We start from the raw sequence: 27,500 nt of genomic DNA, 5'->3' as shown, positions 1-27,500 counted from the left end.
GCTAAGCTTGGAACAAGACTAGAGGGGAAAGGCAGGGATTTAGTGCTTAAAACACTCTGCTGCTCCTAAATCCAGGGACTAATCTGTGCCAGCCAAGACTTCAGGATCACTGGTGACTCTGAGCTTTCCACCAAGAATATCCCAATCACTTTAAACAAAGAGCTGGCTAAAGGCATCTGCAGCAGTGCTGTATAGCACAGTTGATCTCAGTATGATACATGCCCAAGAGCCACTTCCAGGATACCACATTGGTCAGGAGTTCCCAACATATTTAAACTTTGTCTTGGGAAGCTAGGCCAGCTGCAGCAAGACTCCATCACAATCATGTTTACAAAATGTACTACATAAACCAAGGCAAGCCAGTGAACTATTTGTGAGATGCCTTTTTTTCCTCTATGCCTTTCTAAGTTGCTAAGAATTATAAGCGTGCATTTTACCTAGAGGTTATTTCAAGGTATCTTAAATACAAGCTGCAGCCTTTTGCCTACTCTTCACCTCCATGAGCAGCAGCTCCCTTACTAGAACTAAATTTCTCAGCACGTATAGTCACTGCCTTTAAAATAGTGTTTTGTAAGTTTGTTTTAAAACAGCTTTAAGTCTTTTTGTTTTTCATTTTGGTAAAACATTTATTCCCTCTTTCAAGAGGAGTTTGATATATATCACCATCTGAAGAAAGTCATGTCAGTTTTAAGTTAGCTACGGATACAGCTGTGCAGATTGTATTTCCTGCCAATATCAGGACCTCCTCAACTGCCGTCTCTTTCCAGTTCTTCCCTCTTCAGCTGTGCCCCATCCAAGTTTTCTTGTCTTTGTCTGCTAGCAATTTGCAGACCTTTTCTATACTTATCTACTATGCACCAGGCAGCCATTTTCACTCCCCTCCATTAGCAACATCAAACTTGACTATCATACTTCTGCAGCCATCTAATGTTCTACCCAGTTTCTACAGAATCCTACCCTATTTGAACACAGGATTATCACCTCACCTCTAAATCCTCTATAGTGCTCACAGGAAACTAGGTGACTAATGCATGAGTTAAAATACAGAATGCCTAAAACTTTATATAATGCAGGATAATGTTGGATGAAGGTTTTTGAGCAAAGGTTATTCTCACATGCAAGAGTAGTGACTTTGTAAATTCAACAGAACAGATCTGATAAAGTTACAACAGGTCTTTAACTAAGTCAAGAAAACAAGTTAGAAAACAGTCTCTAGGTAAATTCTACTTGATTCTACTCTACTCAAATACTGACTCTTAGACCAAGGGCTGCAGAATAGGCATTCTTACAGAGCATCTACAGACTCAGTATATTAGCTGGCTTGTGATCTGACATCTGTCAAGCACTGATCACCACCTAGCCTTTAATGACAGCAGTTTGGAGAAAGATGCTCTTCAGCGTGGAAGACTGGCAAAATTTGCTTCACTCTTTCTAACTGGATCAACAGCACAATACAGTGCAAAGCCAGTTCACATATTTATATATACGTATGACTTCCCTCAGATGATTTTTTTTTTAAAAAGTAAAATTTTATTCATGTACTCAAATGATTCAATTTAAATCAGGAAGTTTTTTGAAGAAAAATAATGTACAGTAATTTGATTATGCCTACAATCAGATACTGTGTTCTACAGGCAAACAATTTCTGTGGAACTGAACAGTTTCTTGCTATGTAGCTGCAATTCGTGCATTTAAAATGATAAATTTAAAGCTATCAATAGTAAATCAATTGCAAGTGTAGAAGATAAAACTGAAATTATTCATCATATCACTATAGGAGAACACGAAGTAGTCATAATAGGTCGTTTTGACTTTAAATTGAAATCTGTTTCTAGGTTTTTCAAGGACAATTCGCTTTACAAAACTTTAACATATACACAAAAATCATCCATGAGCACATCTGATCCAAATATACTAATGATTTTTATTGGTCAGATCTTTAAAGTGAGGTTTATTTTTATGGAGTATGCATTAATTAACCCAACATGTACTATCTTCCAGTATATCTAGCCAAGTACTTTCATTTAAACATGTTTATTGTGAAATGTTTGCATTCCCAACATTTGTGGCCCACACACAGACTATTTCATACTTCACTTCTGAGCAGTTACAAAAGTTAAAAAGAGTTATTGTTTTTGATTAATGCATTTTTGGGGATTTTTTTTTTTTTTTAATGTTCCAAAACTAAGCTCTGAAGACATTCTACATGAAAACAGCCACACATACTTATCTTTAAAATGGAGTACTAAGAGAAAATTAGTGGGATTCACTTTAGATCACTTCCACTTCTTTGTGGAACATGGACGTTGTTAACTTTTGTATATAACTTGACTGAACTTAAACAGAATATTAATTGATTGATTTGATATAAATTTATCAATCATAAAAAGAAAAGCTACGTACCCAGATACGTGGAGTGGTGTGTTACAGATGGGAGTTCTAAGGCTGTGGCTGTCATCTTTTGATTAAGAAAAGGAAATGATTTCACTAAAAAGATATTCCCTCTTGTGTTGTTTTAACTGAGTTTGTACTTTCCACCGAACTGGACATATTTATTGAGACTCATAAGTTACTTCACGGTTACCAACATCACTGTAATCTCAACAAACTATCTTTTTTCTTGCCAATTATCTAAATATCATAACTATAAAATATCTTAAAACATTCTCTATAGTGTAAACATCTTAGCTACAAAGCTTTAAGTGTAAACAGTATGATGCATCAGAATGATTTTAAGCGATGTTATAAAAACTGCTCTTAAAAACTAAACAAAAATGTAAAGCTTCCATCTGTTTTATGATTTTTCCACTGTAGAACTACTGCTGTGTGCCAGTTTACTGAACCATGGCTTGCTAAAGAGATTGCTGGGGTCACAGATTGAAAAAACAAAGAGCAAGTCTTTAATGGCTGATTTTTTTTTCTCAAGTCTCTTCGATACGGTTTGAGCAGAATTAAGTGCATGGCAGCAGAAAACACAGAACATAAAAATGCTCGTGTTGCCTGTTGCAACGGGTACCCTTCACAGGAAGATTGCCATTTTGGAGGAGATGTCATTTAAGCAATTACCTTAAGTTCTTTTCTGACTGTATACCTATGTTGCCACCACCAAACAGCTGCTATGCTGTGATTCTTTGCACTGTGTATGTACAGAGTTAAATATAGACTGTAGATTTCATACCAAAGAAGGGAGAGTACACAGACTTACTTTGCATGCATCCTTACCCAGATATGAGAGAACAATAATTCTGAAATTCTGGACATCCTTTACTTTGAATGCTGAGAGAAGAGAAAGCCATAGAAGGTACAAAATGCTCTGTCTTAAATAAAGAATTGCATATTTAAATATTTAAATAAAGCAGAACAAACCTAGCAAACTATTCAGTGCCAAGCCAGACTTTGCATTCTTCTAGAAGTGAAAATACAGTTACGCTTCCATCATAAGTCCGTTTACATCACACAGGAAAAGCTGAAGAAGCTGATATACAGCAAAGTACAGTACACTTAGCTATAAGCATTTAAGTACATTTATGCACTGTCCTGAAATAGTTTCTGAAATAAACCTCACTTACAGAATGCTAGCAGTTTGGGGGTTGCAAACACATAGGCAGAATATGCTGCAACTTTATGAAGTCGATTGATCTGGGAACTTTCCAGAAACAACATGAATGTCAGACGTCATCATTCCTTCCTTAATCTACCTACATTCCTATTGGACAGCTATCATCAGATTTTCTTATCAAGGTCCACTTTATTTCTGGGATCTTGTCACTTACTGCTTAGGGACTACAGTCTTGGGAAACAAATTTGTCTCCTCATGAGTCAGATGTAAAGACCTCAGTCACCGTCCCAGTAGAGGCTCAGGTGAGAATGCACTCTACTGAGGAACCTGTGGCCAAACTATTCAAGCTCTACTTCCTTCCCAAAGACACAGAACTACCATCTAGTGCAGAATTTTTCTCCTGTTGAGGAAAAGAGGCAGAAAACTCCTCGAATGCAAAAATCTTTTTGTTCTTTACTGGGCTCCATCTTTGACTCCACGTGTGGGGAATAAAAGTAAGCAGCCTGTCAGCACACAGAGGGATGCTGACTCCATCCCTTCGCGTTACTCCTGCACCAAGTAGAGATCTGGCACACAGCTTTGATAGCACTTCCTAAATGAATCCAGATTAATTCATGGCTAAACTGTGTTATCCTTACAAGAAAGGCCGTTCACATTATGAGAAAGGGTGACAGGATCCATACCCCAGCAACTAATGCAGCCACCTTGCCGTAGAATTGCAGCAGTGCCCTTTCCACTTATGCGTATGGCCTTCTGTCCAGGGGTCTCTACTCACACTGGATAGAATCCTGTAATCCTTACTCATGTAAAACCTTAACCACAGTGAAGAAGTTTTTGCTTTCAACGTTGTGGAGCAAAATCCTTGTGTCTACATTGCATTGCCTGATGCAACTGCAACTCCTGAATGGCTTTATATGCCACAATGCTTTCTAAGAAATTGGAGATCCAACGATACATGCTACGATGCTGCTGCACTGTGAAGCTTTCAGAATGACCACATCTGCAAGAGTTGCAGCAACTGCACTACAAACTACAACTACAAGATCTGCAAGAGTTGCAGCCTACACAGTTCTGAGCAAGTTCCAAACATGCTCTCACATTCATGTTACCCACTGTCACCTGTGTTCTCAACAACATGGCATCTTAAGTCATAGATATTTGGCTTTCTTCCCACAGGGAGTATTATTTTAAGGTGGAAAAAAAGGCCCTCATCCCACAACACCAGCTGTTTAACTACTGTCAGGGAAAAGGGTGTTTGTTTAATTCAGAGATACATTTTAGCTATTAGTTGGCACACACCACTGAATCTATGCTCTTTCTACCCCTGCAACAGGGAATAATCTGTTCCACAAGATTTTCGGAGATTCAATTGAAACAGAGATCTTACATGCGTATATTTGAAGGTCTCTCACCTTTTCAGGAAACATATAAGTCAATTAAAGAATTAATCATATTGTATGTACAACATCTTACCTGCTGCTGCCAGAGCAGTGAAGTCTAGTAGTCTGTGCGCATGTCTAGGGAACAGGAACAGACATCAACACACTCTGTGGCTGGAAGAGGCCCTTTAACCTCTTTGCCTCAGTTTCCCCATCTGCAAAACAAGATGAAAGAGAGAGCTTAGTAAATACTAATGAACGCTGCAATTCAAAGTAAAACTTGGAGTTAAAAGCATTAGGAACACATAACTATTTTCTGGTTTTGTCTGTCTGCAAAATTTGGAGCATATGTGCTGTACCAATATTAGCATGTCTTCACAGTCAACATCTAGAATGCTTAAATATTCATTGATTTCAAATTTCAAATTGAAGTTTGAATCTAATATTCATTCTGTAGATGTAGCTGCATCAACCATTAATCAAGGAATAGAATTAAGACCATTTAATTTATATAATCTACACATAGTGGTCAAAAGGTATACTTTTGAAGGTATAACCTCAAATTTATAAAATTATTAGCTGCTTAAGTAGCTCATGTGGCATGTCTCCTCCCTCCTTCTGGCTGATATATGTAACTGAGCAACCAGACAAAAATTGTTAGATGTATGTTCAGCTGTAATGCTTACAATTTGCATTGTGTATTGAATCAAGTAAATATGTAACTCATGCAATCAGGGAACAGAAGAAATAACATGATTTAGGTAACCAGCTATGACTATAAATTTATAAATAATCTAAACAAACAAAAAAAAAAAAACCTCAATAAAGATTCTGAAAAGTTCTGTAAGTAACCACTGAATAAATACTTTGCACATTCACAAGAAAAGAAAAACTTCAGCACATAACTAAAGGAGTTGTTACGAATTGTTTGTTCAGATCTGCCTACCCAGTATTTTTTTCCTTCCTTAAACTACCTCTACATAAAAGGAAAATTGAATTAAGTAGTACCTAATGCACTATCTTTGTAGATTAGTTAATTTTTAGGCAAGTTAAAAGAGTATGGAATGCAAATATTTACATCTACTTAAGAATTATATATATAAAGTCACCAAAATCTATACAGATATATTTTAAAAGAACATTTCAACCCCGCTCAATGCTTATATTGTCTCAGCTGTGTCCTTCTGGTCTCTTTTCCAGCCCACTTTCTCAAGTACATACATACCTTTGCTCAGATGAGCAAATTCCATTGACCACAATGACAGTCACAATCTCTAAGCACATTTCTTTCCTATGGTTGCTTGGGATTCCCACTATAGCATGACCTGTTTTTTCCTACTTGCTTTTTTTTTGTATGTGCGTGTCTGATCAGTGCTTAGAAATCTTAACCTTTAGAGAAATGAGTTACGATAGAGAAAACAAAGAAGAGAAAGTATAAAGCCAATGTCTTGTGCTTTAGCTCAAAGAAGCCAATGTTTCCTGACTGTGGAAATGTCATTCCCACGTAAAGATGAAAAACTCTGTATTATATCTCAGGAAACCAGAACATAGCAGACACATAGCTAGTTTTCTCATCTCAGACAGAACCAGTGTGGATAAAGCTGGCCAGCCCGCTTGCACATCTCCTTCTGAAATCACTAATAAAGTTTGAGAGGAGTTATTTTTAAAGCAGCTCTTAGAGTGTTCCAGCTCACTACTGTCAGCTTCAGATCTCAAATATAATTTGATTTATAATTACATTTAAAAAATAGCATTAAAATAACATTAGAGGGGTCATAATCCAAACTTTTTAATAGTTATGCACGTAGCATAAATTTTACAGTAGACCTCCAACAGGATTCATCTGGAATATATTCTGATCAAAATTCCTTCCTTCAACCAAGCAAGTACTCTGCTGAAGTTGGTTTGCCAAGAAGCCTGTGTGGAACCCTGTATTTCAACGTTGCTTCAAATGTAAACAGACTGACATACACTGTGGGATATTTGTTAGTCAAAGTCTCTCCTTGCATTATAGCCAGGCCCATGTCTGTAAACACTGATGGGTGACAAAGTGTCAGAGAATCTGGGATTAGACCTCTACATTTAGAAGACAGGCGTGGCATTCCATGCAACATCCAGTTTGCTCCATCCTGAACTCTGCAGAGTTTTAATTTTCTTAGCCTCTCTGATGTGGAGTGGCATCAACTTAACTTAAATTGCTCAAGTTCTTCACGCGTCAGCCAAAATTTTCATGTAGTGACAAAGCAGTGGCCCCAGCCCCTTTTGATACCTGTGTCAACAGAGAAAAACCTCTTTTCCCAGCTGTGCCAACTACTCACACTAACATACAACATATATATATAATATAACTGTAGCTGTAAGACTGGAAATTCTTGAAGACAAGATGGGATTCTGATGGGAGATGTGCTTTAAGAAAAATGTGCCTTGTACTCTTTTTCTGACCTTCTGATAAGAAAACTTCCTGGCTCACTAGTGTAGACAGTGCCTAGCTACAACTTCGGAGGAACAGACAAAGAATTCAGTTTCTGAATGCTACTGCTAAATAAAATGATCTAGTAAAAAAAATAAAATAAAAAAAATCTGTGCCTTAAAACCAAGTTTGAAATTTTATAGGCTTTTACTCCATAATTTGTACTTGAGCCTTCTGTTATTTTTAAACAAATTTAATTTCTTACAGCTGTGAAATTTACATTTTAAGAGTGTCTAGTGGCCATGTGCATTAATTACTTTATTGTAATATCTTAATGAGTTTGGGGTTCCATTCTGATAGAATCCTACTGAATCCTTCATTCCCCACAGAATTAAACTAGGACCTGATTCAATCACAGTCTCACACACCTAGACCCAAACCCTGCTGGACTTGCACAATATTTTCAGTTGTCTTAGAAAGTCCCTGAATTTTAAAACTGGCTCAAAATTTGAGCACTTCTTACCAAACCAGTGCTATCCTGAGTCAAGAGCAGAGCTAGGCTTTGAGAAAGTTTGTATTTAGAGCTGAACTTCGTGGCTAAGTCTGATCTTAACCAAAATTGGTAGGAAAATGCAAAATTCAGCTGAAGCTAGCATTTGGAATGATATTATTCTTAAGCACGTTTATGGAATGCTTCACTTGCTCCCATCTTAGTACATATAACTCAAAAACTTTTAGGCCTAAAAAGTTGAACTTTTAAAGAGTACCTAAATTCAATGGGGAAAATTGGAAATTCACTACTGAAGGATTTTCGCTTTATGCACTGTGTATAGTTGAAAAGCATTACTTTATCTATACTTCTGCCATATTATTCCCTTTATGGATACTGGTGGTTTGTGTGAAATAGTTTCTTCTTCATCTTCATCAGCAGTTTCTTCAAGTGGTGGTGAACTATGGGGGGTAGAGAGGATTTGGGAGATAAGTAAAACGAGACCTGATTTTAGCCAGTACTTAGTTTTCGTGTTTGCCATTTTGCAGGTCTAATTACTCATCCTGGGGATGGAGCCAGAAGCCTTCAGACCACTGAGGGTCACTGCAATTTGAACTGAGGAGATAAACTTTCTGCCAGCATCTAAATGCATTTTAATTCTTCATGAATAAGCTGAAGATGAAAATGCATAACACACCAAATATCAGGTTCAAGTACCGACTCACATAAACACAGGAGAAGCGGGACTGGTGGTTTTAGTTGACTGCCAATAGTAAGAGGTTCATCTGTTCTAAGTGCAACCTTACGCACCGCAGCATTTGGAGATCTGACCATTTACATCCACACCTCTCACCTCGCTTTGCCACGCCAAATTCAGAACTGTAACTCCAGTGCTACCCAGCTTTTAAAAAAGCATGTTTTCAGACCACTTACAATAAGAGCAACAGTTATTATTCAGTACATGCTTTTTATCAGATTGAAGATAAACTTTATTATAACTGGTGGAGATGGTATCGATGATTTGTGGTCTATGAGAATTTTGTAATGAGAAATGGTAATCTGTCTTGAGGCAAACAATATTGTTCTGTTTACTATGCAATTAACAATATTAAGTCAAGATTCTATAACTGATAACTGCAAATAAGGGTGGGAGGAAGAAACTGGAAGCACTGGTAACTTCACAGGAACTGAGAACTATAAATTATTTGTGGTGCTTTAACCTGACATTGTCTCTCATATGCTCAAAAATGTTCTTTGCCACTCCAGAGATGTTCCCTGCAGAATCATCCAGACTCTAGGCAGTCTGAGGCAAAGCCAGAAGCTCTCCCTGTGGCAAGTACTGAGTGTACAGGAGGTGCAGAAGTTTCTTTTGCAGAAGAGCATCAGTAATTGCAAACAAAGTTGCCTTGGAAGAAGTATTAAAATAACCAGCAAGAGGGACAAAACAAAAAGTGAGACTCCCTGCTTGATTCCTGACATAGTAAGTGTGAAATAAAGGAAATACTCCTGCTCTGCATTTCTTCGCTTCTGTAGACTCAGTGCCATACCTTTGTAGGACTGAAATCCTGTACTTCTTGTTTACTCTTAAATCAGCCTTAAGCAACCACCATATGGAGCTGCGAAACACCACAGACGTGGCAGAAATGGGCCTTAACTAACGATCAGGGCAAACTGTACTGGAATTCTAAAGGGGCACTTTCAAGTGGCTGCTTAAGACAAGAGCTGACCCATAATGGAGCTTCTCTGTAAAACAATACAATTTTTACTTTACATTATAAAGCCCAGAACTGTGAGTATTATTGACCACAAAAATCTTACTGCCTTTTTCCAGTCTTCCCATTAATTGTACATGTAGTGCAGCTTTTTGTCCCAAATCTGCAGTGGTCAATTTTGAGGTTACCTCAAAGGGAACCCAGGCAGAATTATGACACTGTTCTCTATGGCAAGCAGTAACTATAAAGTGTAAGGGTCTTTCTTGCTAAATTACTGCTAAATCTTAAAAACAAAAACAAACAAACAAAAAAAAAAAAAAAAAGGAAGCATTCTTAAACTAGCCAATTCCATTTGTAGCTCTCTGGAAATGCAATGCTCTGCAGAGAGCTCCATTGCACCCAGCAGGCAAAAGCCACATTTAAGACAGCATGACGCACCACTGCTGTAACAACCAGGATGCTGCAAGGGAGCAATTGCTTCTGGCAGCCCCAGAGCCCCTCTCCTGCACCTCTCGCCCTTAAGGACTGGTGCCTTAAATTCCCATATACCACTGAATAATAACGTCTGGCTGATCCAAAAGATTAGCAGCTTATTCCACCTTTGTTCTCTGCCTTCTTTTAAGATGAGCAATGAATGACACCACAGCAGGCATAACTCTCCAGCACAAAAGCTAACAAAATTGTAGGATGTTCTAAGGAACGGTGTAAAACTTAACAGAGTTTTAGAAGGGTATTTGCACACAACATCTGTATATAAATCCCAGTGCCGCATGGAAGGGCTTCCAGATTTTCTTTACTTTCCCAAAGAATGCAATATAAAATAACTGCAAGAGTGATCATTTCTTTAAAAGTGATAAAACTCAAAGAAATTGAATAAAGCATGCAACAAATCTGGGATCTCCTTCGCACAAGGTAACACTGCATCAAGAGTTTCACAGCAAAGTAAAAATAAATGGGAGGAAGATGGAGTGTAAAACTTCATGTTCTTTTACGTAATATGCCAGTGATTGATGTAAGCTATGTAAAAGTTTTGTTGTTGTTTTTAAGAAAATAAACACTTTTCTTTTGGGGAAAAACAATCAATAATCAGTATTTATAAGGCTTTATTCCTTTTTCTCAGTAGGCTCTAGGTCTGGTCATTGTTCATTGCTTTTGTTCAGAATTTACTCCCAGATTAAGAACTTCTCCCACACTAATAAACAGGTACAATAATTTTCTCCAGAGGGCAATTTTTTTCTTTTAGTAATTAGCCTACTTAAATATTTTAATGGAACTGCTGACGTACAATAGCACAAATGGTCCTCTGACCATAATATAAAGTGAGAGATGAGACTCCTAAAACTTTTGTATGAAGGAGGTCTAGGATTTACAAAACCTATCAAGCAGACAGCTCTAAAACTATTTTTAAAGGTCATAAATTAGGTACTCTCTTAAATGTAATTCAATCATCCACTATTATAGTAGCTTGATTCTATTAGTTGTCCTATGCATTTTACAAAACAGAACTCCATTAACATTATTCACTTATAGTTTCCCTCTGAAAGTGGATATTCTGCTCAACAGGCTTTAAATAGATTTTTTTTCCCCTGAAATTGCTATTAAGCATACTTTTACTCAAAGGGCAAAGTAGGCATAGGATTATACTTGTACTTCATGCAAGGGATACATTTTCAGCAATCAGAACCACATTCCTATGAAGTAAAAATACTCTATATAAGCCGATTGTTTCTATCCCTCCTAACCTTGCTCAGTAAGGATTCTATTCTGATCTTTTGAGTAATGCACAAGTTTTCCAATTTGGCTGAATAAAGGTATCTTATTGGGCAGCTTGATGAGCATTTTCTGTCTAGAGTTCTGACCTTGGCCTGTTTAATGTGGATCTCAATTATAAGACAATGCTCAAATCAGGATTTATTTTACTTCCTCCCATTAAAGAAGGCAATAGGCTACTCCTGCTTTTACATACCCTGCTGTACTTGACCAGTGAAAATACAGGCTTTGCTGAAGTGACCACTACAACTTTGTTGTATTTTTGTATTGTTGTTCTATTTCAGTTTCAGAGACAGCCACTACAGACCATTTGTCTCCAATTTCATGTTGATTTCACTGTAAGTAAGTGCGCCCTTACCTCTCACAACTTGCATGATCGTATTCGGAATAAAATGAAGGATACAAGAGTACGTGCAGCATAGTGCTGGCCCAGCCATCACCCCACAGCCAGTCCCAAAGGATGTGAGCCACCTGACGGCGCTGAGCTCTGCATCACGGTAACCTGACAGCCAAAATGACTCTGATCCACCACAGTGCAGTGGGAGCAGCACAACCTGTATGTAAAGATGTGCATGTCCAGAGAGCCCAACCCTTCTTCAGCTGGCACGTCTTACTTCTTCAAGCAGGACAGGTAGCAAAATAATATACCGTTCTTTTTCATCGGCCATGCTAGTCCCAGGTAATCAAGGCAGGCAGGCACCAGCATACACACTTGTCTCAGAGGATAGGGTTGAATTCCATCTGACCAGCCTGCCTCAGCTTGCACTTGAGGTTCTAATTTTCTTCTGGTCTGAGCCCATTTCTGCCTCGCTCCAGCACACACTGCCCTAGTAAGTACATTTATTACCTCGGTGATTCCACTGGGGGCTGTCTTACTTTCCCTTTGTATCTGGACTCACATAAGCATCTCCCCATTTTAAAAGGAAACATTTATTAGCCTCTGATAGGAGTTTCCTGTTCCACTGTTCTTAATCCCGTTGCCTATTTCTCTCTCCAAAGGCAGCCCAACGAGCTGCACGCACCTGTGCTGGCTCATCCTGTATGGGCACATGGGGAAACAGCAGGCAGCCCAGCCCGTCCCTCCTGCTCCTGGTTGTTTTCCAGCCCTTTTTCAGCTGGCCATGTGGGACCCCAGTGCAGGAGCACCAAGTATAGATACCAGTGGACCCTTTTGGATGACTCGGCAATTTCTTGGATGCCCCATTCCTGCTCCTCGCTCACACTGCTAGAACTGATGTAGGAAAGCCCCCCAAAATCTCTTTCACTCAGGGATTCCTCACCCATTAGATCAGACTTATTCCTTTGGGACACATTGGGACACAGTAGATCATAAGCCTCTATCACAAAAACAAGGATTTTTGCTGTAATGGTTCCACTTCCCAGCTAATTATCTTACATAAGAACTGCTTGCTTTTTTTTTCTGGCAGTTGGGGCCACCACCACACATCACCATTTCTCCAGGTCCACCCTGACAAACTCAGGGTGGCAACTGCTCTGCAGAGCTGGTTCTGGCAGAAAGCTTCTCAGTTTTCCATAGGGTTATGCAGGAAACTCTGGCCACAAGATTTCCCCGCAACCACAGCATAGTCAGATCTTTAGAGGAGATTAAAAAAAAAGAAAAAAGAAAAAAAGAAAAGCATGTAATTGCTAGGAACTAAAATTGCATTGATTTACCCCAGCTGAAGATCTGGACCCACCCAAGGGACAAGAAAAAGATTTCAATGCACAGTGTTTTACTAGAAGCCATGCACAGTTTCTCATCCACATCAGCCTGGTATTTTTTTTTTTTTTCCACTTCTATATAGCCAAACAACATTTGTATTCAGCTGCTCAGTTATAAATAAAAAACATTTTTACATGGGTGGATTGGAGTGGCCCTGTTTTCTTTTTTTCTTTCAGTTCCCATTATTTTATATATTACACACATGTTCTGTCAGCGAAGCTCACTTTGTTATCTGAAACATCTGTGGTACCCTGCTGTGGAGAAGGCCAGCACTGCTGCTGCTGTTGCTGCCTGTCTTTATCAGCCACTGCTCTGCTGGCAGAGTCCTCTGACGGTGCACAGTAGGGCCGGGCTGCACGGCAGTACCATGGGATTCTGAGCCGACAGAGAGGTCCTGTTGGTTCACAGCATGGCACTCACCATCCATATGAAGATTTGAAACCTAGGTTTCATACACGCATTCATGCAAGCACAGACTTAATACATTTCTCCAGAATGAGCATGAATTTATCTGCAGTTGAAAGAGCAACACCCTTGCAGATATGGCGCTCGTCCAAAGGAGAGGGAGGACCTTCTTGAGGTTTCTGCACAGACTGGTTCTGGACGAGTCATGATATTTCCTAATTTCCTAATCCTAATCAAAAAGTTGCCTGGATTGATCTACCTTAGACTTATTTTCAAGTGCTTTTTGTAGACCTAGTCCTGAAATAACATAGAGTCCCAAAAAACTCCCTGAGATCCACTGTGAATAGACAGACAATAATCTCAGGTGCTTAAGATGTTTAGACTTCTTGTGGAGTCACAACAAGATTTTAAAAGCACTACTTAGAGATAAAAAAATCTTTCTAAATTTCTTAATATTTTTATGGATAACATATTTGGGCCACTGGGCAGGAAGTGAAGTGGTTGCACTTTCTGCAAACAGCAGCACCTTGGTAAATTCAGCGTAACCATTTCCTCTCTGAAACTTCAACTCCATACGTTTACAAGGATGGGTTACGTGACAGAAGAGTGAAACATACACTCCATTTAAGTATCTGAGAAATACAATTGTTAAACCACAGAACTTAACGAGAACATTCAGGAGAAGACACAGGAACAAATCACAAAAACACTCATACAAACCAGCCCTCCAGCTGATGCTGTTCTTTTTATGGGTCTCATGTTTTTAGAAATTGCTCCCTAGTAAAAGATAACACAACAAGAAGCTACATGTGCTTCCCTCCTGCTTTAATAATCGTCGTCTACGACATGAAAACCTGATCTGAGTTCTGAATCCCAAAGGTAAACTCAGATCAACCTGTTTGTAGGTTTGCTGGAACTGCCAAGGACTCAGGAACTGATTCAGAGAACAACTATGGGCTGGAAATGCCACGTGACTGCTGTCACACATCTTTCTCATGCAAGTCACTGTGCACGTGTGTCTAACTCATGAGTCAAAGTTGAAGACTTATGTGGAGATAATTACAAACAAAAATAAAACACAGCTTTTCAAAAACAGTTCATTTTCCTTATGAAGTAACTGATCATCAAGCTCTAGTAGGAAGGTCTAAAAGTTACTCTATAATGAAGTGCTTGTAGCAGGCAGTTTGCTTTATCTTTCAGGAGCTAGATTGCAATGATAAGACAAAATCATGAAAATAAGTGCTCTAAAGGCACCTATGTTTTGCTTGAATAATTACTTGCTTTCATATTTGCTTCATTTATATTAAATACTATTAATACCCCCAAACTATTTAAGTTCTGTGCAGACACATGAATGCTCAGTCCACACTTAAAATCTGAACCTCACTTCTCATGCCCTGAAAATAACAGATGTGATGGCAAAATATCCCTGGGCTACAAAACAGCCTTCAGATTACTCAACAAATACTGGTGTAGAGTAGAGAAAGCTTCAGGACCATTCTCAGGCTAATTCACTTTCTTACCTGCATTCAACAGGGAACTAACCTGATAGTCAAAACTTGTCCCCCCGTTCAAGCTGCATCCTCAGAGAGAGAAGGGCAATGGCATACCTCTGCTACCTCAGCCACTTCCTAGGGACAGCCCTAGCAATGGCACTTCCAGTCTTCAGGAGGCCAGTGGAGTCACAGATGCTGTCCTCTATCAGAAGAGGGTGAAGTACCTGAGCAATAGCAAGGATCTGATCTTACAGTTACAAGCTTGTTCTGATTGAGGAGGAAAGTGAAAGGAAGGAATAAAATTAACGTATAAGCATAAACAAGCCCCAAACTTGGAAGATGAACTGAAAAAACAATTATCTGTATAAATTTTTAAAACTGCAAACAGATTTATGCAGGACAATCTTCCATCTGTCCAGAACCTTCTGCAGGACATATGCAGCAGATAGCTCTTTATATGAAGTTTTCTTCCAAAGATATTTACGGTTTTAAAAAAGTGCAATGCTCTGTTGGAATGGTTGTAATTTCTCTTTTACCCTTTGCATGTGTCACCATCTATTGTTACTCGTTTTTTTTTAACGTTCATCTGAATATTTAATCCATGCAAAAATTAGTCCCAGCATCTTTCTTTCTAAATAATGTCTGGCGGTCATTGCTTCACAACTGCAAACAATCCTTACTGCTATGGAGTGCTGCAGTCAGGCTTTCTTCAGGCTGGAGGTTAGAATCTGATCCTAAGTCCATTAAATCACAGAGTCTTTTTAAAGTTTAATCTAGAGAGGATTTTGGTTGTAAACAAAGGACACTATACATGGGGAAAGAAACAACAGAAGACTATGAACTTATGACTCTAATGCAACCCTGAGTTCAAATTTTGTCTGTGACTTAGCAAGAAAATTCTGAGTTTTCGGCAGCAGCACACACACACTGGCATGTGGGCAAAACTAAACTGAGCATTGATGCTCACATCCAAAATATACATATGGATCCCATTTTACTATGGACGTGATTCTTCATGTGCAAAACATGTGTCCAACTGGTTTTCTTTGGCTTTTTAAGATGTGCTTCTTTTTCTTCGGTGGGGGCAGGGAAGTAAATAAATAATTTGGGTGGTAATCAAATCATTATCTATGAAGAAAACTGTGTGGGATTCGACAGCAGGTAAAAACCCAGTGCTTCAGCTGAAAGCGTCCACTTCAGCAAAGTACCACATGCCAACAGTGAGAAAGTTAGTCCCCCATACAGCTTCCACAACACGTTAATCTATCCCACTCTGTAACTGTTAGATAGGAAAGGGAAAAGGGCTCCAGATGCTAATAACTTGGAAGTGGTAATTAGAGGAGTCCACATTACTGCTGCGGGACTCCCATCTTCCCTTGATTGCTGGAAAGAAAATGCTGTCCAGTGGGTCTCCTTTCCAACCTCACAGCGCTTCTGTGCTCTGAGCCCCCTCTCCTTCTCACCATGCACATCCACAGGAACACTGCTTGGCCTAGGAATGTTTGTACTTCCCCCAGCGCTGGCAGATGCCGTGCTTCCTACAGGACGTGTTGGAGAACAATCACAAGAGCATAGGTGACCTAACAGAGCAGCACCACAAGCCCCATCGCCTTCCACAGTCCCAGTCTGACTAGGACAGAACAAGGGAGCCTGCTCCCCTTGCTGCAAAGGTCAGCAGATACCCCTGAAGGCTCCTTAGGCTTTTATAATCCCTGGTACCACAGAGACAAAGCAAGTCTGGAAAGGGTCTCAGCATCGCATCAGAAAGTAAAAGGAAAAATACACTTATCACAAAGAGGGAATGCATTTGTATTATTGTATTAAAATAGCACAAGGCTACAGTGACAGGCTATAAATTTTTCCTTTGGATTGTAACCAATATTTTCCATTTCAAGTAACAACAATGTAAGAAAGAGACTCAGAATTAATAGAAATTACGGACATAAATTGGTAGGTACTTCGATGAAAGAGAACCTTACATTTGGGTATCACTACAGAACAAAAGGTTAACTGGCCGTGAGCAACCCTTGGATTCATTTACACTGTGGACAAGCTGACCAAAAAGTAAGCTTATATTTTACCTATGATGTCCAACTTTATAGTTCTCAGATTCATAGCACAGAATGTTACAGTAAATTCTTGGCAGCAAAAGGCAACGTTTTTTCCCCCTGAAATTCAACATCACCCATAATACTAAACCTAATGTATGACTCCAAATAATATTAGGACCAATAACAACTACGTGGTTCTGTAGCGATGAGAATTAAAGTTACAGAAATCCCTTGATTTTTCTCTCTGATTTGGTATGTCATTTCATGAAACAGCCATGAATTACCAAATATTAATAATTTGATATTGGTGATTCACCTTAAGATTCACATTTACATAATACCACTATTTTTCCCAACCTTTCTGTTGTTGTTTTTGGCTACTGAAACATCAACTGCTCGATTGAAAGAAACAAAACAGAACAGAACAGCAAGGAGATGAGCCAGAGCCAACCTACATTAGCAAACCTGGATGCAGAAAATGAACAATCTCTCCTCCATTTATGACCATGGCTATATTTGTTTAGTGCATATAAATCCCTGTGATTTTCTAATGCCTCCACCGAATCTTGCGAGAACTCTGCACCTGAAGTTGAAAAGTCCTTTTTTTTCCTCTATATGGAGTTCTAAAAGAGGACTACAAATATCGTAATAAAAAAATAGTAATAATAATAACATAAAATCAATACAAAGTTATTTAGCACAGGTGTTCCTGTTATTGAGCTACATTTGGAAAGCCCACACATTCAGTGTACCTTCAATTCACACACCCAGATGCATGAGCTGGTGGTCTATTGTTAGTGTAGAGGTTTGCAATAAAAAGCATGAAGTAATATTGGCAAGCTCAGAAGCTTTTTTTTTTTTCCTTATGATGTCTCCCTGCATCTATTTATCTAGTTTTCCTTGCTTTATTTCTGCTTTTATATTCAGCATATTCAAAAGAGGGTCAGAATAGGTTTTAAAGATGTAATGCCATGCTCAAACCTTTTGAACACTAAGAGAAAACCTCAAAAGGTTCACCCGTAAGGGAACAAAGATATAAGGATAGCTTTGAACCTGAGGGGCTCTCTCACTGCAAGCAAACGCATCGCCAGCATGTCACAGGTGTACACCACATGAGCAAGTGAAAAAATAAAATGCAACTGCGAAAGGGTGTGATGCTGACGGGTCCGAGTCCAGAATGCATTAATCCCAGGGTGAACATGTGCATCTGTTAGATATTTATGTAGTTCCTACTAGTAGTTTGTACATGTATCCGAGCAGGTGAGTACCAACAGATTTGAAACCATATGTTAAAGGCAGCCTGTAAGATGGTACGAGGAGGCTATGAGGCACTATGGGTCTGACAGGGGGGCAGATACCTCTAGCGATTAGAGCACAGCCCTGGTCAGCCTGGGCTCCCAGGTCCTGGGGAGGCTCCTGCTGTCAGCTCTGTGACACCTGGGGAAAGCCACTCAATCTCCCCTCATTTCTCCACACTTGAACAAGAGATAATAAACATGACTACAGAGTGATAATTTTCCGTCTTCCATCTTTTTTTTTTTTTTTTTTTTTCTTCTAAGAGCTGGAAATTAAAGTGTGGATTTTTTTATTTTTTATTATTATTATTCCAAATATATGCGTAAAACATAGCTGTGTCAACACAACTGAGTTTCATCTGTTAGAAGAAGACAGAGTCAGGATCTGTCTCCCACTTCCAGTCATTAACTCTGAGCCCCAGGAAAGGCCTGGATCCCCAGCTTGGGTCACCCACTTTCCCCACACTGCCTCCAAACCACCATACTGCAAACCTTGTGGGTACCTGTGAGCACAGTTGAAGCCAATGTACTTCCAGGAAGAAAATCAGCTTTGAAAAAAACAATGCACTTCTAAAAAGTGACATTTTGTCTATAATGTTTACTCTCTCTACTAAATATCCTCAGCAAGGAACCGTGAGAATTCATTCATCTTTGGATGAATTTATAAAACATGCTGAGAGGTCTCCGGCTGAAATGTGTGAATTTTTTATGATTAGCACAGAGCACTAGAATCCAGAAACTGTCAGTTTACACACCACTTTAACCTAGACCACTCAGTTTCTGCTAACAATACATGACTTCTTGGAAATGAAAGGAAAACTGTTTACACATTAAATGCTGAGTTTCTAAAGGAGAGCTGTTAGGAAAATTTCCCTTCAAATTAAAATTTCACATGAAGATGGAGAAAATAAGTCTCTAGCAACTACCTTGAACCCTCAAAGTTCAAGTTACTCTTCAAGATAAGGGAATCATAACCAGTCTTTGAAGTCCTACTGGTAGAAGTGTAATTCCACCTCTCACAATTTTGGTGTGACTGAGTGAATTCATCAAGAGCTGCAATTTCATTTTGTCCTCAATGGTTTGTATACTTATAAAGTGCTGGAGAAGCATGCCTTCCTCCCACCTTGAAATATTATGGCTCCTCTGAAGATTCAGCGAGAATCCAGATGTTTCTTGCAGTTAAACATTGCCCAAACTCTTCTCCCAAACATTATCAGTCCAAAGTTAAAAACATGAGTTTCAGCAGCTAGGCTGAGACTGCTGCTAAGTGCTTCTGGGAGAAAGAAAAAAAAAAAAATCTAATCACACCGACAAATTCTTTATCCCATCATTTTATACATCTACCACTTTTACAGCATCAGAACATATACCTTAGCTCAATTTATTTCCCACATTCTTCCTTTGCCAAGAGGATATTATTCATACCCTAGTCCTTCACAATGCAATTAGCTTGGAGATTGGACCCTGGAAATTAGATGTGTACCCCTTCTTTTGCCTCAACTCTCAAGAACCTCTTGCAAGGGTCCTCCTATAGCTCACCACCCAACCTTAATTGCTCTGCATCTGATACCAGAGAAAACAAATACACCATCTTTTATTATTTTGCTTTACCTTAGTGAAGCACAGTTAATAAAGAAGCTTGGTAACTTACCAGGCATTTGTTACCTTTGTTGTTTGTTCTTCAAGTGCTCTACAGGACCCTCCCACCCCAGCACCTGGTCCAGCACAGGTAAATCTAGGTCTAGCATTCCACTGGCACAGCTCCATGAAAAGGGCAAAACAACAAATGACATTACCACTGTGTATTTAAAATTTAAAAAAAAAAAAAAAAAAAAAGATTTTTTTTTTAATTTGGGTGATGCACATTATCTATAAAATATGCCCCAAACATTCACAGGAACAATGCTCAAAGAGTTTGATTAAAATTGAGCAAAATCAGTCTCTCATCCTTCTGTTTAAAAAATGAAAAATCATTTATTCAGCTTAATTCGAAGATTAAATATGATTAAAATTTCTATAAAATGTCAAGCTTTTCTGAAATAAACTGCTGTGGCCATCAAAATATTGATAGTCATTGGTAAATTACTTCTGGTGTTTAATCAATGTTATTTTTTTATCATCCAATTTTTTCTTGAAGTCAGCTTCTAACACTAAACTACATTTCATCAAGGTTGGTAAAATGTTTAGAAAGGAACAGATGTCAGAATATGGGGATTGCCAATAACACTGATGGAAGCCAGTAATTTCTTTCCTGTCCAAAGGCAAAAGAATGAAGAATAATCTAGACTGTATACAATAATACAAGATTTACTACAACATTAATGGCTATAAAAAGTAAAAGTATACAAAAGCTATCTCAATTTTTTCTAGCCATCACTAAGGGCAGTGTTTTTCAATTTGAGACAGTTTTTACTGGAAAATGAAAGGTCTATCTATTCTTAAACCTTTAAATATCCATAAAATAGAGATGAAGAAACAGACTAGCATTAGTAGCTTCCAAATATACTTGTATATTAGTCTATTGTTTAAGTTAATAATTTAGCCAAATCTCAAAAAATGTGGATGCAATTTTTCCTTTAAGAAAGCTGCTCGGCTTGTTATTTACAGATTGTAACATTTACATAAGAGTTTGGTTTAACAAGAGATATAAATATAGATAAAACCCTTAGGACTTCATTCTTTAAACTGCCCTCTAAAAATCTGCCCTACAATTTGCACACTGAATTTTGTGCAGACTATTCTTGGAAGCCTTTTGTGAATTAGGGAGAACTGACTCGAAACAGGGGCTGGTTAATCACAATTTTGCAAATTGTACGTAGCAATCATCCTCACATTGTGAAATTCAGATCTATAAAATGCTGATGTTTTAAAGCCGAAAAATAAATTAGCTAAGTAGGACTACTTTGCTAAGGAAAGAAATATGAGAGTGTAAGACCCTTTCTCCTCCATCCCCCCCCCCCCCCCAAAAAAAAAAAACCCTTAAAAATAATCGAAATAAGAGAAGTAGCATTATAACCAAGTAAAGACTATTTCCATACTACCCTACAAGCTCACCCTGGAAAAAGTTCTACCACCTGATTGTTCCAGACTGCCCCAGGCTCACATCCGCACTCATCTGAGTACACCAGTCTCAAAAATAAACCTGTGGGAGGCTTACTGCTTTAGAAGACTTCCGTATATTGTCCACAGTTAGAAAAACATCTCCAGCTGAGGAAAGAGTTAGACTTCACTCTTGCACGTGTCAATCACTTAGAAGTCATCTACGCACCTAATCAAAGCTGCTTTGGCCATATATCAGGACTGTCACTCAGTAACAACTGCAGCAATGTGGATGTATGGATACAGTATTTTATGATGCACATTGAATTTGAACACTTGAAAATAATGGCTGGCAACCTAATAATCTGAGGGAGAAGAAGTAGAATTTATGTGGAAAAGATAATTTCTCAAAGACATTTTTTGCTCTGCTTTCAAGCTGTGGTTAATATAACTTCATCAGCATTTAGAACAAAGCTGACTCAAGAGTCTTCCTTTTCACACAGGTTTTGCAATTCCTAACATTTAGTATAAATGAAGGTCTCTATTTATTTTCCTTATCTGTTGCAGAAAGCCCTTGCAGAACTGTCTGTTTTGAGCGTACAAGGATATGCTGAAATTCATGCAAAATATTTTCTGTTATCAATGTAATTATAACGGCAAGAACTTTCCATTGAGGTTCCACAGTGACACAGTGTGCTGATTGCCCTCCTGCCATTCCAAGCCCCCTCACTATGGACACAAGTTACAAACAGTGGTCACTCTGTTTTCATGATGTTGATCTTCCCAAAGGTCAGCTTTCTTACCTCAAACATTCCAACAGTTGCTTAGACTGCAGTTTAGGAATTTTGTGTAACTTTGCTTCTTGAAAGCAAATATTTATGTTAGTAAATACTATTAGGGTATTAATGCTGTACAGGTATTCTCATTACTGAGCTGCTAAATATGAGAAAGATAACTTTAAACAGAAGGAAACGTGCCGCGTTTGGATATTAAACTTCAGTGTGTTACTTTACCATGCTAAGGGCTGTATCAAAGACTAAGTCCAGCCATTAACTCTTTTAATGGGGATTAATGTTTGTAGAATTAATATGAATTCAGAATTCATGTCTTTGGCTTTAGAGGGCAAGCAGAGGCAGAAAACCCTACAAAGAACAGAACAAATCTGTATTACCAGGATTTCATAAAGAAAACCTTAGAAGTAAGGTTATTCCCTCTAAATGAGAGAGGCTTACTTTCAGGTCTGGGTCTGAACAAGGTAGATCAGGGATTTGGCTTCTAGTATCATAAGTGAGGGTCGTAAGCACAGCCTCAGTTATTCCAGTCCAGCACATTCACTCACCCACTCCTACTGCTGCTCAGTCTTTTCTTGACCTTCTTCTTTTAATTGGAGCAAGGATTAAGCCACAGTTGCATCAGCGTGCCAAAAGGCCAGAGTTGTAGAAGCACTTAATGTATATATTATTCGTTCAAATAGAACACCTTGAACAATCTTGGCCAATCACTGTATGAAACGGAAATTTTTAATGTCTGAAAATGATACAGAACATAAAGAAAACTCTCCTTTCAGATCCATCTCAAGACTTGGACTGGAACAGAGATTTGCAGGGGCATCTTCCTTCATCTCCTCTGCTTCAAGTACTTTGGAAGTCAAGACTTAGTCAGGATAAGCTTCTAATATTTTTTATTAACTCAAAAATAGCACAGTTATGAAAGCTGTAACGGAAGATCTCTCTTTGGACAGGGGAACGAGACAATGAAGGCAGAAAGAGCCTGCGTGTGGAAAGGAGCCTTCCAGGGGCACAATGTGGACTACACAATGTTCCCAACAAAACTTTGGAAGATTCTTGTCCATTCTTTTGAAGACAACCTGCCAGTGAGATCAGAGGTGCTAATTCAGAGATGCAAATACACATTACAATGAGTTCTGAGTTTCAATGTAGGACAGTAAGTGACTCATATACAAAATCTTAAGTATCAGCCATTTCACTTAACTGAGAAATACTGGCAGAAATGAACTTGAAAATACTGTACAGTTCAGAGGTAAAGCGTGCAAGACTACATTTTAAGGAATGAATTTAGTGTAATGATGCCAAGAAATAATTTACTTCATCAGTTCGTTGAATCCGGTTGTGTCAGTAATTAGGCAAATGCTTTGCATTCACATTTTTTTTCACTTTCCTGAATGTTTCTACTGATGAATGTATTATTCCTTCACCCCAGCTTTTCCCAAGATCCTCAGAGCATCCTCTCTTTTTTTGTTTGTTTGTTGCGTTTAGGTAAAGATGCTTCAGAAACAAAAAATTAGCATGGCTTCCAAGTTCACAAAACTTAAAAAACTGGTTTTATATTTAAGAATCCCAAAACGATCCCAGCATTTGGGATTCAGAGAAAAATGCATTGGGATTTCCATGATTTGTCAGCACTGCCTCCCAGATAGCTGTAGTCAGTACAGGTAGGCTGTGGGCTGAAGGCACAGCTGCTCAGCAGTTACTGATTCTGTATGTTGACCCAGACATCAGGATGCTTACTGTCTGAATACGACTCCTTCATGAAAAACTATACAAAACTGAAACAGCTCATGATATGTCAGCCTTTTGATGGATAAATCAAGTGCTGTCTCTTAACATTTTGTTACTGCTTTAGAAGATTTGACCTTGGGGCTCTAACAAACCACATGAACTGCCTGGACAACAAGCTGACACTATTTCACACAAGTCAGGAGGCTCTCAGGGCAGCACAAGGTATCTGCTTGAGAAAACAGCAGGCAGCTGCTCTAGGAGCAGAGTAGAATGCTGCTTCAAAGTCTTCCATTGTTTTCGTTATTATTACTTTTAAGGAGTGCTTTGGAATTACTGCAGCCATCTGCCCAAAGCTTATTGCAGGTTCTCAGCTGTGAGACCTCCAAATGCAACACAGCTTCACAATGCTGCTTCTGAAAGCAAAGGACACACACCTCAACTCAGTAAGCCAGAGACTCAGAGACAGCACTTCCAAATAATATCCAGAAGTGTAATAAAACTTACCAAACCAAATCTGTTTTCATCACTACATGGCCCAGAATCTTATACTATCTTTCAACAAATTGCATTTGTATATTTGCAGCTATTTGCTACCTTGGCTGAACACATGGAGCTGTTCTACACCAGCTCTAGCTATGTCTGCTAACTTGGGTAGTTTTGAACTTTTTCAGGGGTAATGTCACCTATTTACCAATATTTTGGGGGAATTTAAATGTATAACCTCTGTGGCTAGAAATAAACAATTACTTGTGCTACATATGAAAATTTAAGTAGACACTCACAATTTACTTAATTCCCTTTGAGGGGAAATGAGAAAGACATACAGTACTTTCATCTGTCCCTAAGTGTTTTTTGTCACATTTTGATTCTACCACCATTCTTCAGTGACAGACATTAGGTATGACATTTTTTGACACAATGTCAATAGTGACATCAGTAATATTTGACACAAGGCACATTGGGGTTATTTGACGCAGACAACTGGATGGCTCAGGGCACTAGAGATCCAATGCATAAAGAGTTTTACCTCCAAGTCACCAGTGAATATCTAGCCCAGTGCTTTATAACTGCTACCAACTGATGGCTCCTCAGAGCCTTATGCAGAAGGATTTTGGGTGTATTGAACAGATGTCCAGAAAACAAAAGTCAACACAATAAATTACATTAATCTGTGTCCTATGTTGAAACACCATGGATTGAATAGCCAGCAACAAAGCTATTCTTCTACTGCTATCTGTAATTCCTTTTAAAAATGGTTGAATCCCAAAGGAGATATGGGAGGATCAAATGAGTCAGAGAGCACTACAGCTCTAGTCTTCCTCTGAATAAGATTTCTGCCTCAACAGCTTTCAGTCCCATGGCCTTCATTAACTGTTAAATACACTTATGGGAACATCCAAATGTGAAAAGCTACTTTCAGTTATGTGTTTTCCAAATATTTCACAACTGCCTAATATACAGGACTCTCAGATGTTGAGCAGAAACAAAACTAGTTACATATATGATCGCTCTAGAATTTCCTAGAGTGCCACAGTCCTGATGAAATAAAGCACTTCTGTCTAATTCAAATAAAGCACCCATGAGAGCTGAGTCTTGCCATATCTACTGGGCACCGGCTGAGCTCCTGAATCCTGAGACCCTTCCTTTTTGCAAAACATGGAGGTTCTGCACACAAGCAGGTTCTTATGTTGGTACTGGTATACAGGAACCTACCTGAAGCTAACAAAGACAGTCACCTAAATAAGGTACCTAGATGTTTAAGAGAATTTTACATTACCAAGCATCTGAAGATTTAGGAATCTAAATTCCACCACAGTGTGTGAATCCTCACTTAGAGCAGACATTTAGCACGTATGTCTTATTTTACAACTGTGGTTATGTCCAAAACCCAGCAGCACATGCTACTTCACATAAGCAGAACTACCTTATCACATGAATAAAATGTTTTTTATTTTATAGTTCAGAGCTTAGTTTCTTGTTGATACTTTAAAAAAAAAAAATAGTAAATGAAAAAAGCACATCAAGATTAATGCATATGCAAAGTGTATGCCTTTTTTCTCTACAATTTTCTTTTTAGTTTAAATTAGTTTTAAAGGAAGATCCACATTAACCTGTTAGTCCCAGGTAGTTGTCAGTGTGACCAGGCGCTAGATTCAAAGACAGCTGCATCTAAGCAACAATTAGGCCTTCAGATTTTTTATTTATTTAGAGTACACTATTCAAAATCACCCAGCAGACTCCTTCATTGTTCTGCAAATTGTGGTTTCCAAAAAAAAAAAACAAAACCCACACTAAAAAAAAAAAACACAAGTTAACGTTATATCTGGGAATCCAAATACATGGAGCATATTCACTGTCTCAAGACATAATCCCACATTGTTACATGTCATATAAAAAAAGGCAAAGCACATTTTGTTAATAACACATTTGAACATCCTGCTATATTGCAATTCTTCAAACAAGTTAGATGAACTTAAAAAAAAAAAAATGTGAGAACAATATGTATTTCACTGCAACAAAAAGCTTTTCTGGAGCAAACTGCTGGACTGAGCCATGAAGGAAGTTAGCAGCACACCCTCTCACAAAATGTACTTCACAGAAACTCACACTATGAGGCATTTCCACCCCTCTCTCAAAATGGACACCAGCTATTCAACGCATGCATGTAAACACCTGGAGTTTTCCCACTGAAGCCCACAAAGCTACAGCAAGTCATCCATTGCTGATCTACAATACTGACCAGACTCAGAGTTCACAAATTCCCAGCTACAAAGCACAAAGAAGCTAACCAGTGATAACAGCCTCTTTCTACCGCATTACCTAAAACACCAGGTATACTGCATGCTTCTTGGTCCAAAATTTGTGGGCAACGTTGTTTTGGGCAAGTATAAAATCCTCTCATGAGAGGACTGAGCTTATGATACAATTCCAGCTTGAACAGCCATTACATTTCTGTTTGTATGCCTTTACCCAAATAAAAACACCCACCTCTCAGTGGCTGGACAGCCCATTTTTATTAGTGGACATCTGTGTCCTTTCCGCAGCCCTAACCTAATGTAATCTTTCTCTTCCACTGAGAGTGAAGTTAAAGCCTCATTTTTGGGTGGGAAAATTCAAGGAAGTCACATATCATTTTACGCCTCAGCCATTCACTTCTTCAGAGATTTAATAGTGCACAGGGAACAAGAAAAGGGAGCACACTGATTGCTGCAACCTAATAGTAAAATCACATAGCTTCTTCAGTGCAAAAATTATCTGCAGAAAATCAACTGAGACTGCGCATTTTCCAAAGTTTTGTCATGCTGGTTTTAAGGTCAGAATGTAGGGCTTTGTAAATCATGGCCTTGCAAATCACAGCTTTATAAATCCCATGGCACAGACTACTACGGATGGGCTGGAATCCAACCCCAGCATGCACTTTCAAGCTGTGTAAAAAGCTAAAGCTTAATCCAAATTTCTTTAAATCTTCTCTGTTAACGGGCAGAACATGAGCCCTACAGTGAGAGTCCCCTGAAGTTTAGCTGAAGTTTTCAAAATGTCAGCCTGTCTGCAACTTTATTTTGTTGCTCACTAACACTTCTCTTCTGAGCAATTCCTACAGCCTGTGCATGAGCACACAGTAAGTCCACGTACTAAAAAGGCAGGTGTCACC

General features: G+C 38.7%; 1 protein-coding gene across 5 annotated transcripts in view; it reads right to left on the bottom strand.

The window, feature by feature from the left end:
- The window catches only part of ZNF536 (zinc finger protein 536), a 327,986-nt gene that overhangs the window by 225,012 nt on the left and 75,474 nt on the right, over positions 1–27,500 (bottom strand). For all 5 annotated transcript variants that reach the window (XM_085234868.1, XM_085234871.1, XM_085234867.1 and 2 more), the window contains exon 4: positions 5,033–5,153. The gene's annotated coding sequence lies outside the window, so the exon portion shown is untranslated. The remainder of the gene's footprint in view (positions 1–5,032; positions 5,154–27,500) is intronic.

The sequence above is a fragment of the Meleagris gallopavo genome, chromosome 13 (assembly GCF_905368555.1).
Source record: "Meleagris gallopavo chromosome 13, MGAL_WU_HG_1.1, whole genome shotgun sequence".
Classification (NCBI taxonomy): Eukaryota; Metazoa; Chordata; class Aves; order Galliformes; family Phasianidae; genus Meleagris; species Meleagris gallopavo.
The sequence above is the reverse complement of the archived record's forward strand: the minus strand, read 5'-3'. Positions and strand labels throughout refer to the sequence as shown.